This window comes from Pelophylax lessonae (genome assembly GCF_965119305.1).
Source record: "Pelophylax lessonae genome assembly, chromosome: 4".
NCBI lineage: Eukaryota > Metazoa > Chordata > Amphibia > Anura > Ranidae > Pelophylax > Pelophylax lessonae.
The window spans coordinates 196,860,715-196,875,431 of NC_138771.1; the positions used below are offsets into that span (position 1 = coordinate 196,860,715).

Here is a 14,717-nt window from a genome sequence, read left to right on the forward strand (position 1 = left end):
ACTATTGTTTCTACCCCTAAAAGGATGGATGAGGAGTAGGAGGAGTATGGAACAGACAGCACCCTCAAATCTTCAGAAGTATGAGATGAACCTCAAAAACTTGGAAAGGTGGATCTCACACGTACCGACACAGACTATCCCGCAATTCAATAGATCCTCAAAGGTTTTTATTGAATAGCGGAATAGGAAATATGATCAAAAAAAGTGTATGTATCTCACACGTACACCACCACACTAGGCCCCAATTACTATTGTTTGTACCCCTAAAAGGATGGTTGAGCAGTAGGAGGAGGAGTATGGAACAGGCAGCACCCTCAAATCTTCAGAAGTATGAGATGAACCCCAAAAACTTGGAAAGGTGGATCTCACACGTACCGACACAGACTATCACGCAATTTAATTGATCCCCAAAGGTTTTAATTGAATAGCGGAATAGAAAATATGATCAAAAAGAAAGTGTATGTATCTCACACGTACACCACCACACTAGGCCCCAATTACTATTGTTTGTACCCCTAAAAGGATGGTTGAGCAGTAGGAGGAGGAGTATGGAACAGGCAGCACCCTCAAATCTTCAGAAGTATGAGATGAACCCCAAAAACTTGGAAAGGTGGATCTCACACGTACCGACACAGACTATCACGCAATTTAATTGATCCCCAAAGGTTTTAATTGAATAGCGGAATAGAAAATATGATCAAAAAGAAAGTGTATGTATCTCACACGTACACCACCACACTAGGCCCCAATTACTATTGTTTGTACCCCTAAAAGGATGGTTGAGCAGTAGGAGGAGGAGTATGGAACAGGCAGCACCCTCAAATCTTCAGAAGTATGACATGAACCCCAAAAACTTGGAAAGGTGGATCTCACACGTACCGACACAGACTATCACGCAATTTAATTGATCCCCAAAGGTTTTAATTGAATAGCGGAATAGAAAATATGATCAAAAAGAAAGTGTATGTATCTCACACGTACACCACCACACTAGGCCCCAATTACTATTGTTTGTACCCCTAAAAGGATGGTTGAGGAGTAGGAGGAGGAGTATGGAACAGGCAGCACCCTCAAATCTTCAGAAGTATGAGATGAACCCCAAAAACTTGGAAAGGTGGATCTCACACGTACCGACACAGACTATCACGCAATTTAATTGATCCCCAAAGGTTTTAATTGAATAGCGGAATAGAAAATATGATCAAAAAGAAAGTGTATTCATCTCACACGTACACCACCACACTAGGCCCCAATTACTATTGTTTGTACCCCTAAAAGGATGGTTGAGGAGTAGGAGGAGGAGTATGGAACAGGCAGCACCCTCAAATCTTCAGAAGTATGAGATGAACCCCAAAAACTTGGAAAGGTGGATCTAACACGTACCGACACAGACTATCACGCAATTTAATTGATCCCCAAAGGTTTTAATTGAATAGCGGAATAGAAAATATGATCAAAAAGAAAGTGTATGTATCTCACACGTACACCACCACACTAGGCCCCAATTACTATTGTTTGTACCCCTAAAAGGATGGTTGAGGAGTAGGAGGAGGAGTATGGAACAGGCAGCACCCTCAAATCTTCAGAAGTATGAGATGAACCCCAAAAACTTGGAAAGGTGGATCTCACACGTACCGACACAGACTATCACGCAATTTAATTGATCCCCAAAGGTTTTAATTGAATAGCGGAATAGAAAATATGATCAAAAAGAAAGTGTATTTATCTCACACGTACACCACCACACTAGGCCCCAATTACTATTGTTTGTACCCCTAAAAGGATGGTTGAGGAGTAGGAGGAGGAGTATGGAACAGGCAGCACCCTCAAATCTTCAGAAGTATGAGATGAACCCCAAAAACCTTGAAAGGTGGATCTCACACGTACCGACACAGACTATCACGCAATTTAATTGATCCCCAAAGGTTTTAATTGAATAGCGGAATAGAAAATATGATCAAAAAGAAAGTGTATGTATCTCACACGTACACCACCACACTAGGCCCCAATTACTATTGTTTGTACCCCTAAAAGGATGGTTGAGCAGTAGGAGGAGGAGTATGGAACAGGCAGCACCCTCAAATCTTCAGAAGTATGAGATGAACCCCAAAAACATGGAAAGGTGGATCTCACACGTACCGACACAGACTATCACGCAATTTAATTGATCCCCAAAGGATTTAATTGAATAGCGGAATAGAAAATATGATCAAAAAGAAAGTGTATGTATCTCACACGTACACCACCACACTAGGCCCCAATTACTATTGTTTGTACCCCTAAAAGGATGGTTGAGCAGTAGGAGGAGGAGTATGGAACAGGCAGCACCCTCAAATCTTCAGAAGTATGAGATGAACCCCAAAAACTTGGAAAGGTGGATCTCACACGTACCAACACAGACTATCACGCAATTTAATTGATCCCCAAAGGTTTTAATTGAATAGCGGAATAGAAAATATGATCAAAAAGAAAGTGTATGTATGTCACACGTACACCACCACACTAGGCCCCAATTACTATTGTTTGTACCCCTAAAAGGATGGTTGAGGAGTAGGAGGAGGAGGATGGAACAGGCAGCACCCTCAAATCTTCAGAAGTATGAGATGAACCCCAAAAACTTGGAAAGGTGGATCTCACACGTACCGACACAGACTATCACGCAATTTAATTGATCCCCAAAGGTTTTAATTGAATAGCGGAATAGAAAATATGATCAAAAAGAAAGTGTATGTATCTCACACGTACACCACCACACTAGGCCCCAATTACTATTGTTTGTACCCCTAAAAGGATGGTTGAGGAGTAGGAGGAGGAGTATGGAACAGGCAGCACCCTCAAATCTTCAGAAGTATGAGATGAACCCCAAAAACTTGGAAAGGTGGATCTCACACGTACCGACACAGACTATCACGCAATTTAATTGATCCCCAAAGGTTTTAATTGAATAGCGGAATAGAAAATATGATCAAAAAGAAAGTGTATGTATCTCACACGTACACCACCACACTAGGCCCCAATTACTATTGTTTGTACCCCTAAAAGGATGGTTGAGGAGTAGGAGGAGGAGTATGGAACAGGCAGCACCCTCAAATCTTCAGAAGTATGAGATGAACCCCAAAAACTTGGAAAGGTGGATCTCACACGTACCGACACAGACTATCACGCAATTTAATTGATCCCCAAAGGTTTTAATTGAATAGCGGAATAGAAAATATGATCAAAAAGAAAGTGTATGTATCTCACACGTACACCACCACACTAGGCCCCAATTACTATTGTTTGTACCCCTAAAAGGATGGTTGAGGAGTAGGAGGAGGAGTATGGAACAGGCAGCACCCTCAAATCTTCAGAAGTATGAGATGAACCCCAAAAACTTGGAAAGGTGGATCTCACACGTACCGACACAGACTATCACGCAATTTAATTGATCCCCAAAGGTTTTAATTGAATAGCGGAATAGAAAATATGATCAAAAAGAAAGTGTATGTATCTCACATGTACACCACCACACTAGGCCCCAATTATTATTGTTTGTACCCCTAAAAGGATGGTTGAGGAGTAGGAGGAGGAGTATGGAACAGGCAGCACCCTCAAATCTTCAGAAGTATGAGATGAACCCCAAAAACTTGGAAAGGTGGATCTCACACGTACCGACACAGACTATCACGCAATTTAATTGATCCCCAAAGGTTTTAATTGAATAGCGGAATAGAAAATATGATCAAAAAGAAAGTGTATGTATCTCACACGTACACCACCACACTAGGCCCCAATTACTATTGTTTGTACCCCTAAAAGGATGGTTGAGCAGTAGGAGGAGGAGTATGGAACGGGCAGCACCCTCAAATCTTCAGAAGTATGACATGAACCCCAAAAACTTGGAAAGGTGGATCTCACACGTACCGACACAGACTATCACGCAATTTAATTGATCCCCAAAGGTTTTAATTGAATAGCGGAATAGAAAATATGATCAAAAAGAAAGTGTATGTATCTCACACGTACACCACCACACTAGGCCCCAATTACTATTGTTTGTACCCCTAAAAGGATGGTTGAGCAGTAGGAGGAGGAGTATGGAACAGGCAGCACCCTCAAATCTTCAGAAGTATGAGATTGTGTTCACTGTACCCCACAAAGATTGTGTTCACTGCACCCCACAAAGATTGTGTTCACTGCACCTCAAAAAGGATTTTGTTCACTGCACCCCACAAAGATTGTGTTCACTGCACCCTAAAAGGATTTTGTTCACTGCACCCCAAAAAGATTGTGTTCACTGTACCCCCCAAAGATTGTGTTCACTGCACCCCACAAAGATTCTGTTCCCTGTACCCCACAAAGATTGTGTTCACTGCACCCCACAAAGGATTTTGTTCACTGCACCCCAAAAAGATTTTGTTCACTGCACCCCACAAAGATTGTGTTCACTGCACCCCACAAAGGATTTTGTTCACTGCACCCCAAAAAGATTGTGTTCACTGTACCCCCCAAAGATTGTGTTCACTGCACCCCACAAAGGATTTTGTTCACTGCACCCCAAAAAGATTGTGTTCACTGTACCCCCCAACGATTGTGTTCACTGCACCCCACAAAGATTCTGTTCACTGTACCCCACAAAGATTGTGTTCACTGCACCCCACAAAGGATTTTGTTCACTGCACCCCAAAAAGATTGTGTTCACTGCACCCCAAAAAGGATTTTGTTCACTGCACCCCAAAAAGGATGTTGTTCACTGCACCCCAAAAAGGATTTTGTTCACTGCACCCCAAAAAGATTGTGTTCACTGCACCCCACAAAGATTGTGTTCACTGCACCCCACAAAGGATTTTGTTCACTGCACCCCAAAAAGATTGTGTTCACTGCACCCCAAAAAGGATTTTGTTCACTGCACCCCAAAAAGGATGTTGTTCACTGCACCCCAAAAAGGATTTTGTTCACTGCACCCCAAAAAGGATTTTGTTCACTCCACCCCAAAAAGATTGTGTTCACTGCACCCCACAAAGATTGTGTTCACTGCACCCCAAAAAGGATTTTGTTCACTGCACCCCAAAAAGATTGTGTTCACTGCACCCCACAAAGATTGTGTTCACTGCACCCCAAAAAGGATGTTGTTCACTGCACCCCAAAAAGATTGTGTTCACTGCACCCCACAAAGATTGTGTTCACTGCACCCCACAAAGGATTTTGTTCACTGCACCCCAAAAAGTTTGTGTTCACTGCACCCCAAAAAGGATGTTGTTCACTGCACCCCAAAAAGGATTTTGTTCACTGCACCCCAAAAAGATTTTGTTCACTGCACCCCAAAAAGGACGTTGTTCACTGCACCCCAAAAAGATTGTGTTCACTGCAGCCCAAAAAGATTGTGTTCACTGCAGCTCACACACAGAAAAATGGATGTGGATCACTGACACCTGCCTATCTCCTATCCCACACCACACAGCAATATCGATTGTAGTTTGTAGAACACAGTTTCCCTAAAATTCAGCAGCAGCAGCCTCTCCCTAACAGGATTGAGAAGAGATCGTAGATCAGGATTGAGTGCAGAGTCACCCCACCCCCCACACAGCAATATCGATTGAACTTTGTAGAAGACACTGACCCTATAATTCAGCAGACTCTATCCCTAAAATGCCTACAACTCGCCCTGCCTAAACACTCCGACCTGTCCCTCAATTCTATCCGGACACAAATGTTTTTTTCCTGCCTGTCTTTCCCTAATCAGCAGCCAGCACGTTGATGTGTGCTCTGTCCCTGATCTAAGCAGCAGAATGAAGACGCTGCGGCTGCCTGGAACTTATAAAGACTTGGTCACATGCTTCAGACGGCCAATCACAGCTACTGAGACATTTGCAGGCATGGCTGGGATGGCTTAAGGCACACCAGTTAAACGATTGTTGATTGGCTGTTGAAAGCCCGCCATGAAAAGAGCGCCAAAGCATGCAAAACCCAGAAATAAAACGACCGAACACTGATTTTTACCCGAACATACAGTAAAGTGTCCGTGTCCGTGTTCGGGTACAAAAAATCCAATTATTCGGTACGAACACGAATAATACAGTCCGTGTTCGCTCAACACTAATCAGCAATTCTCTAAGATCCTGCATTCAAACACATATGTGTGTACACCTATTACAATCACAAGGAAGCTGGCAAACCTCATATTGTACACAGGCAATGACAACCAGGTATTCTTTATACCCCCCCAGTGCCATCTTAAGAGCCTTATAGGCCCCTGGGCAATGCAGTGCACTGGGGCCCCCTGCCTACACAATCGCGCACGAGAATAAAAATGCAAGTTATCGATGAGGCGATATTTATTTTTATTGGTACCTCAAACAAAATCAGTGTTTAAACAGAGTAGGGTATATACTCCAGGTAGTAGTTGTACTATATACACATTACAGGGAACACTATATACTACAAGAGAGTACAACTACTACCTGGAGGATATATACCTTACTATATACATATTACAGGGACCAATATATACTACAATAGAGAGTACAACTACCTGGAGTATATACCTTACTATATACATATTACAGGGAACACTATATACTACAAGAGTCTCTTGTAGTATATAAGATTCCCTGTAATGTGTATATAATAAGGTATATACTCCAGGTAGTTGTCTCTTGTAGTATATATTGGTCCCTGTAATATGTATATAGTAGGGTATATACTCCAGGTAAAACAAACAAAGGTAAAATTCCCAGTTCAATTTGCTAGCCAGTCTGCTTACCAACCAAATTAACCTGTCTAACAGTTTGCGTCAAAACAGGGGTTTAGTTAACACACATTTGCAAACGCATGTGAAAGCTGCAGGGCCACTCCACGGCTCCCTGTATTACCTGCAGTCCTAACTCTAATGAATTTATAAGAGTCTTCACAGTGGAAGCACATGCAAGCCAATGGATAGATAAGGGGCAGGTGACCCTGGAGGTGGCCCATCCCTCCTCTGAAAGGTAATTGGGGGCATAATGGAAGCCCAGCTGTGTAACGTTCATGCGTTTTTGTTTGTGGATGGATTTACAGCTGCAGAATTATTACACTCAGTAGCCTTGTAGAGAATCTGTTGAACAACATATCCAACTCTCAGGACTTCATCACCGTGTACAGCCTGTTATATACTACATATATATTAATAGATGTTTAATGGAGGGATAGAGTATATGAGGATATATAGATGAGAGACAGGCTATTATATGGTGAGCACTAGAAGTAGTATAGGAGTTGCAGGTGATGGTGAAGCAGATAGGTTCTGATGTCAAGTATAGTGCAGATGGTAAGAGGACACAGATGGAGTATACTTAGACAGAGTAACCTAGTGCAAGGATAGTTGAAGGTAGTCCCAAGAGCTAACAGTCTATGCAGATGATAGTGAATAGATAGATACAGATAGTCTTGGTAATTGCAGTAGATGACAGTAGGAGATTGATTAGCAAGAATCCCCTGCGGGGTACTTATCACTTAGATAGGTTTAGGAATAACAGTGTCCATTGGAGAGGGGTGATCCCGTAGCGAGATACGGATCACCAGCGAGGTTTCCGGCTTCAGTTCAGCAAGGGAGGTATGTCAGCAGCTCCGACTTCTCAGGCGTAGGTGCGATGAACATGTGGGTTTGAACGAGCGATGAGTGAGAGCAAACCGGCGATTGAAATAGCCGCTCATAGCGGCGCTCGGCAATGATGTCATCCGGTCTTAAAGGTATATGCGTTCTTTGTTACACAAGATGGGACGCAATTAGGAGAGGAGAAATATGGAGACAAGGGTACCAGAGGTACCGGAACATTACAGTACCCCCCCCCTTAAGGCCGGCTCCGGAAGGCCTCTAGAACTGGTTTTTCCGGATATTTCGAGTGGAAATTGCGAATCAGTCTAGGGGCATGTATATCGGAGGTATCCAGCCAAGTGTCATCTTGGGGCCCATAATTCTTCCATCGTACAAGATACTGGAGTCTTCTTCTATTGAAACGGGAATCCAAAATTTCTTTTATCTCAAATTCTTCTCCACCTTCCACTTGTACAGGAGGTGGAGGTGAGATAGTAGGCCTTATTCCTTGGTTAGGAACATGGGGCTTCAGTAGAGACACATGGAAGACAGGATGTATCTTGAGGTTTACTGGCAATGTGAGTTGTACTGCAGCTTTTCCAATAAGCTTCTCTATTGGAAAAGGTCCCAGAAATAGAGGTCCAAGTTTTTTACTAGGGATTTTTAGTCTCAGATTTTTTGTAGAAAGCCAAACAAGATCCCCAATGGCATATTGGGGAGAGGGTTTCCTACGGAGGTCGTAGTACTTTTTTTGTTGGCTATGAGCATGAGATATGGTATTGTTGAGTAATCCCAGAGAATCCTTTATCTGGGCAAGATAATCAGATGCCACTGGATTACTTGATGGCAAGATACGTGGAGGAAGGAGTGTGGGATGAAACCCATAATTCAGGTAAAACGGACTTTGCTTAGTAGTGCTATGAGTAGCGTTATTATAGGCGAATTCCGCCAGCGGGAGGAGATCTGCCCAATCGTCCTGTAGATACGAAGTATAGCAACGCAGGTACTGTTCAATGCACTGGTTAACTCTCTCTGTCTGTCCGTTGGTCTGAGGGTGGTATGGAGAAGTAAGGTTACGCTCTATTCGCAGTATCTGACATAGAGCTAGCCAAAACTTTGAGATGAATTGTGAACCACGGTCAGACAGCAGTGTTTTTGGAATACCATGTAACTTAAAGACATGTTTCACAAGTAATTCCGCTGTTTGTTTGGATGAAGGTAGTTTTCGGATAGGAGTGAAATGTGCCATCTTGGTCAGATGGTCCACTGACACCAAGATGGTGTTGAATCCTTTGGAAGGTGGTAGTTCCACTATGAAGTCTAAGGATACCACTTCCCACGGAACCTGGGGTATCGGTAAACTACAAAGTAACCCTGATGGTTTTGTGTTGTCAATTTTAGACCTTACACAGATATCACAAGATGAAACGAACTTTTTTACGGTTGTCTTCATGTCTGGCCACCAAAATTGCCTAGTGAGTAGATTGAGAGTTTTAGTCATACCCATATGTCCTGCCATAGGTACATCATGCGACAGTTCTAAGATCTTGGTTCGCATAGTAGGGGGTATGTATAATTTATCGTTGTAGTAGAGGAAGCCTTCTGCGTCAGTAGTTAGTTGTGGTGGAGGTGAATCCAACCCTATGCTGTGCAAAATCTCCTCCTTCAGGGAGCGAACGACTCCGATAATACGCTCAAGTGGTATTATAGGAACTGAGGGAACCTCAGTGCAATCTTTCTCGGCTAGTCGTGAGAGTGCATCCGCTTTTTTATTTTTGTCTGCGGGGGTGTAAGTTACTAAAAAATTAAATCTCAGGAAGAATAACGACCACCGTACCTGCTGGTGGGAAAGAGTTCTATTAGTCTGAAGGTATTGAAGGTTTTTGTGATCAGTATATATCAGAATTGGCAATTGAGTGCCCTCAAGTAGATGTCGCCGATTCTCTAATGCCAGTTTTATGGCTAATAACTCCTTCTCACCTACTGGGTAGTTCACCTCGGGGCTACTTAATGACTTTGAAAAAAAAGCAACTGGGTGAAGAGGTGAGGTGTTTGTTGGTCGTTGTGAGAGAACTGCTCCTACTGCCATATTAGACGCATCTACCTCCAAGATGTATTGAAGGGATGGGTCTGGATGGCATAGTATGGGGGCAGTAGTAAAGCTTGATTTCAGCAGAGAGAATGCTCCATTTGCTTCTTTTGTCCAATTAAATGGTTTCTTCGTGCTTGTAAGTTGTGTGAGAGGTTTCACAATCGCAGAGAAGTTTTTAATGAATTTCCTGTAGTAATTAGAGAATCCTAGGAACCTTTGTAATGCTTTGCGAGTGGTTGGCACAGGCCAATCCAGAATGCAGGATATTTTGCTCATGTCCATTTTGATTCCACTTTTAGATATAATATATCCTAGGAATAGTACTTCCTCTTTATGAAACAAACATTTCTTTGATTTAACATATAAGTTATGTGCAAGTAGTCTTGACAACACAAGTCTCACATGTTTTATGTGCTCAGGTAAGGAATGAGAATAGATAAGTATATCGTCCAAATATACTACCACACAAACATCAAGCAAGTCTCGGAATATCTCATTGATAAACCGTTGGAAGGCTGCGGGAGCATTACATAGCCCAAATGGCATTACAAGGTACTCAAACAGTCCGTATCTGGTTCTGAATGCCGTCTTCCATTCATCCCCTTTACGGATTCAAATTAAATTGTATGCCCCTTTTAGGTCCAATTTTGAAAAGAAGGAAGCCCCACGCACCTGTTCGATAAGTTCAGGAATAAGAGGTAAAGGATAACGATCCTTTATTGTGATGGCATTTAATTGTCTGAAATCAATGATAGGCCTAAGGCTAGAGTCCTTATTGCGGACGAAGAAGAGCCCAGCAGCAGTGGAGGAAGTAGAAGGTCGGATGAATCCTTTTGCCAAGTTCTCATCCAGATACTCCTTAAGGTGAGAGAGTTCATCCTGTGAGAGAGGATATACATGTCCGTAAGGCAACTTGCTATTAGGGAGCAGATCGATACAACAATCATAGTCCCTATGGGGAGGTAGCATTTGAGCGTTTTTCTCAAGGAAAACCTCCGATAAATTTGATAACACTTAGGAATAATGTCATCCGGCAGTACAGACAGGATCCTATCATGTGTGGGGAGGTTGCACGGCGTCTCACAATAGTGAGAAGAGAAGGCTAACGTTCTTGTTTTCCAATCGATGATTGGTTGATGTATGTGTAACCAGGGAAGTTCCAAAATGATTGGAAAATGTGGTGAAGTTAATACATCAAAGGTGGTGGTCTCCACATGAGACTTGTCAGCAGTTACAAGAAGTGCCTGTGTCTGACTGGTGATAGGACCAGAGGATAAAGGGGTACCGTTAATAAAACTAACGGAGACAGGTTTGGGTTTTGAAACAATAGGTATTTTATTAAGGGAGACAAAACAAATGTCAATGTAGTTTCCACAAGATCCTGTGTCAATCATAGCCTTGGTGGTGATCCTAGTTTGGTCCCACTGCAATGTTAATTGAACAAAAAGATAAGGATTAGAAAAGGAAGTTGTGAGTGCCCCTAGCAAGACATTTGAACACTCACCCTCTTTTCTGCGGACAAGAGGACAGTCGTTTACCAAATGATTCGGGGATGCGCAGTACATGCAAAGATGTTCGGTTTTCCTCCTGGCACGTTCAGAAAGGGTCAGAGGTGGACGTATCATTCCTACTTCCATAGGAGTAGGGTCAGCAGGCAACATCCGAGAAGGACTGGAAAATGGTGAGCCCATCTTCTCAGCCTTTCTTTCTCGTAGTCGTCTGTCAATATTGATACTGGTCTGGATCAGTCCCTCTAGAGTGCCAGGTAAATCCGCTCGGGAGAGCTCGTCTTTAACGGCCTCAGATAGGCCGAGTCTAAACTGCGTTCGCAAAGATGTGTCGTTCCACCCTGAATCAGGGGACCATCTTTTAAAATTCGCCACGAAATCTTCAACAGGTCTCCTTCCTTGTTTTAAGGCCCGTAATTGGGTGTCAGCGGTACTCTGCTTGTTGGGGTCTTCATATAAAGTAGCAAGTTGTGCTAGAAATAAGGGATAAGAATTAAGGAGTGGATCATCCTTTTCAAAGAGAGCATCTGCCCAGGCCCGGGGTTCACCCGTTAAATAGGAGATGATGGTACAAACCTTAATTTGGTCAGTGGTGTAGGTTAGAGGTTTTAACAAAAAAAACAATTGACATGCGTTTTTAAATTCACGGAATTTGCTCCGATCACCAGAAAACACTATAGGAGGGTTTATCTTAGGCTCACGGGGCTGAGCAGCAGGAGGCTGTGTGAGACGGCCAAGCTGCTGTCTCAAGGTTTGCTTGTCATTTTTTACCTCTGTAAGCGCATGGATCAATGCATCTACTTGCTGTTTTAATTGTAGTACATGAGTGGATAATTCTGCTGAATCCATATTTTTTTTAAAGGCTCGTTCAATCTGTAACGTTCATGCGTTTTTGTTTGTGGATGGATTTACAGCTGCAGAATTATTACACTCAGTAGCCTTGTAGAGAATCTGTTGAACAACATATCCAACTCTCAGGACTTCATCACCGTGTACAGCCTGTTATATACTATATATATATTAATAGATGTTTAATGGAGGGATAGAGTATATGAGGATATATAGATGAGAGACAGGCTATTATATGGTGAGCACTAGAAGTAGTATAGGAGTTGCAGGTGATGGTGAAGCAGATAGGTTCTGATGTCAAGTATAGTGCAGATGGTAAGAGGACACAGATGGAGTATACTTAGACAGAGTAACCTAGTGCAAGGATAGTTGAAGGTAGTCCCAAGAGCTAACAGTCTATGCAGATGATAGTGAATAGATAGATACAGATAGTCTTGGTAATTGCAGTAGATGACAGTAGGAGATTGGTTAGCAAGAATCCCCTGCGGGGTACTTATCACTTAGATAGGTTTAGGAATAACAGTGTCCATTGGAGAGGGGTGATCCCGTAGCGAGATACGGATCACCAGCGAGGTTTCCGGCTTCAGTTCAGCAAGGGAGGTATGTCAGCAGCTCCGACTTCTCAGGCGTAGGTGCGATGAACATGTGGGTTTGAACGAGCGATGAGTGAGAGCAAACCGGCGCTCGGCAATGATGTCATCCGGTCTTAAAGGTATATGCGTCCTTTGTTACACAAGATGGGACGCAATTAGGAGAGGAGAAATATGGAGACAAGGGTACCAGAGGTACCGGAACATTACAAGCTGATAGTATTACAGCAAAGGCATCCAGTATGTCCACTCACCAGTACACATTAACAACAAACAAAATGGCTACTGCCCCCACCTATTACTGGCCTTCATAGCAAAGAACACATGGAAGGGCTCCACACATGAAACAAACAAAGGTAAAATTCCCGGTTCAATTTGCTAGCCAGTCTGCTTACCAACCAAATTAACCTGTCTAACAGTTTGCGTCAAAACAGGGGTTTAGTTAACACACATTTGCAAACGCATGTGAAAGCTGCAGGGCCACTCCACAGCTCCCTGTATTACCTGCAGTCCTACTCTAATGAATTTATAAGAGTCTTCACAGTGGAAGCACATGCAATAACCTTCCTGCAGAAGTGGTAGCTGCAAATACAGTGAAGGAGTTTAAGCATGCATGGAATAGGCATAAGGCTATCCTTCATATAAGATAGGGCCAGGGACTATTCATAGGATTCAGATATATTGGGCAGACTAGATGGGCCAAATGGTTCTTATCTGCCGACACATTCTATGTTTCTATGTTTCAAGCAAATGGATAGATAAGGGGCAGGTGAGCCTGGAGGTGGCCCATCCCTCCTCTGAAAGGTAATTGGGGGCATAATGGAAGTTTCATGTGTTGAGCCCTTCCATGTGTTCTTTGCTATGAAGGCCAGTAATAGGTGGGGGCAGTGGCCATTTTGTTTGTTGTTAATGTGTACTGGTGAGTGGACATACTGGATGCCTTTGCTGTAATACTATCAGCTGGGCTTCCATTATGCCCCCAATTACCTTTCAGAGGAGGGATGGGCCACCTCCAGGCTCACCTGCCCCTTATCTATCCATTTGCTTGCATGTGCTTCCACTGTGAAGACTCTTATAAATTCATTAGAGTAGGACTGCAGGTAATACAGGGAGCCGTGGAGTGGCCCTGCAGCTTTCACATGCGTTTGCAAATGTGTTTTAACTAAACCCCTGTTTTGACGCAAACTGTTAGACAGGTTAATTTGGTTGGTAAGCAGACTGGCTAGCAAATTGAACTGGGAATTTTACCTTTGTTTGTTTCATGTGTGGAGCCCTTCCATGTGTTCTTTGCTATGAAGGCCAGTAATAGGTGGGGGCAGTGGCCATTTTGTTTGTTGTTAATGTGTACTGGTGAGTGGACATACTGGATGCCTTTGCTGTAATACTATCAGCTGGGCTTCCATTATGCCCCCAATTACCTTTCAGAGGAGGGATGGGCCACCTCCAGGCTCACCTGCCCCTTATCTATCCATTTGCTTGCATGTGCTTCCACTGTGAAGACTCTTATAAATTCATTAGAGTAGGACTGCAGGTAATACAGGGAGTCGTGGAGTGGCCCTGCAGCTTTCACATGCGTTTGCAAATGTGTGTTAACTAAACCCCTGTTTTGACGCAAACTGTTATACAGGTTAATTTGGTTGGTAAGCAGACTGGCTAGCAAATTGAACTGGGAATTTTATCTTTGTTTGTTTCATGTGTGGAGCCCTTCCATGTGTTCTTTGCTATGAAGGCCAGTAATAGGTGGGGGCAGTGGCCATTTTGTTTATATACTCCAGGTAGTAGTTGTACACTCTTGTAGTATATATCGGTCCCTGTAATATGTATATAGACTATATACACATTACAGGGAACACTATATACTACAAGAGAGTACAACTACTACCTGCAATATATACCCTACTATATACAAATTACAGGGACCAATATATACTACAATAGAGAGTACAACTACCTGGCGTATATACCTTACTATATACATATTACAGGGAATCCTATATACTACAAGAGTCTCTTGTAGTATATAGGATTCCCTGTAATATGTATATAGTAAGGTATATACTCCAGGTAGTTGTCTCTTGTAGTATATATTGGTCCCTGTAATATGTATATAGACTATATACACATTA

General features: G+C 42.8%; 1 protein-coding gene across 1 annotated transcript in view; it reads right to left on the reverse strand.

Moving 5' to 3' along the window:
- The window catches only part of LOC309552584 (chloride anion exchanger-like), a gene marked incomplete at both ends in the record, with an annotated part of 131,519 nt that overhangs the window by 32,293 nt on the left and 84,509 nt on the right, over positions 1–14,717 (reverse strand). The gene's annotated exons all lie outside the window — the stretch shown is intronic.